At 44.3% G+C, this 1,175-nt stretch overlaps 1 protein-coding gene across 2 annotated transcripts in view; it reads right to left on the reverse strand.

Moving 5' to 3' along the window:
• The window catches only part of LOC107716216 (beta-1,4 N-acetylgalactosaminyltransferase 1-like), a 26,941-nt gene that overhangs the window by 9,352 nt on the left and 16,414 nt on the right, over window positions 1-1,175 (reverse strand). The window lies entirely within an intron of this gene.

Here is a 1,175-nt window from a genome sequence, read left to right on the forward strand (position 1 = left end):
TGCCGTATGCTGGAATATGAGCATTCATTTATTCTTCACCCGGGTGCTGATAGCGCGCGCACACAGGTGAGACCTGAACAGCACACACTGATATCTGTGTTTAAGCTAAACTCATTTAAGCTTTGCCAGTTAAACATTTAAGAGCCAGAGGACGCGAGCTGGCGCGCGCAGTGATACGATTTGTGCATGCGCTCATCCGAAACGCGCAAACCCGCGCCTCAGAACGTGCCCAAATATTAAGTTCTCCCTGAAGTATTGTGTTTAAATGGACAAATTCACACAAAGATTATGTCAAAATGCCCGTCTTGGTAAGTATCCTATAGCAGACATAGTCGGCTGAACGTACTGGATCAGTGCATTCTCTTGCTTTCACACCTGGCCTGTTGTTTCGGAACCTGGCGCGTTTCCCCCCTTAGCTCGGTTCGTTTGGGCATATGTGAACACGGCAATCGCGCTCGGATCCGCGCCAAAACAATCGGTCCGAGATCGCCTGAACGAGGTGGTCTCGGCTCGATTGAAAACGAACTCTGGAGCGGCTCGGTTGTAGTGAGAAAGCAATCCGATCCAACGGACCAACGAACCAGGCTATATCACAATTTATGATGGGTAATTACGTAAGTTCCGTGAAAAGCATCAGCTTTGTTGTTTTGCTAATACCTCACAATGAACCTGTGAATGTCTGTGGGTGAGCACCTCTTTGCCATTCAAAAATCAAAGCGCACTTTATTTTATAATGCAGTCGTATTGCTCTTCTTTGTAGGCGCATTTTAAAAATGTTTTCCCGATCAATCCTGGACTCCTGCTCAAAATGATAAATTATTATAAGGACAGCTACAAAAACCAAAACAAACAAAAAACAACAACAATAAAGGCCCGTTCACACTAAGCACGATAACTATAAAGATAACGATAAAGATATAGAGCTCAAGAATTTAAAGCGGCAGATGCATGTGCGCTTAGAATAAACATACGATATCGTTCGCTGGTGTGGACGCTAATATCGTTATCTTTATAGTTATCTTTATAGTTATCGTTCTTGGTGTGAACGGGGCTTAAGCCCGCGAAGCTGTTATCGTTCCATCCTGACAGATGACATGTGTGACAGCTCAGTGGAATCCCGGAAAATAAACCGTGGAACTTTGACCAATGAGAGAACAGTTTACTCATGCATGACT

The sequence above is a fragment of the Sinocyclocheilus rhinocerous genome, unplaced genomic scaffold (genome assembly GCF_001515625.1).
Source record: "Sinocyclocheilus rhinocerous isolate Xijiao unplaced genomic scaffold, SAMN03320098_v1.1 scaffold148, whole genome shotgun sequence".
Classification (NCBI taxonomy): domain Eukaryota; kingdom Metazoa; phylum Chordata; class Actinopteri; order Cypriniformes; family Cyprinidae; genus Sinocyclocheilus; species Sinocyclocheilus rhinocerous.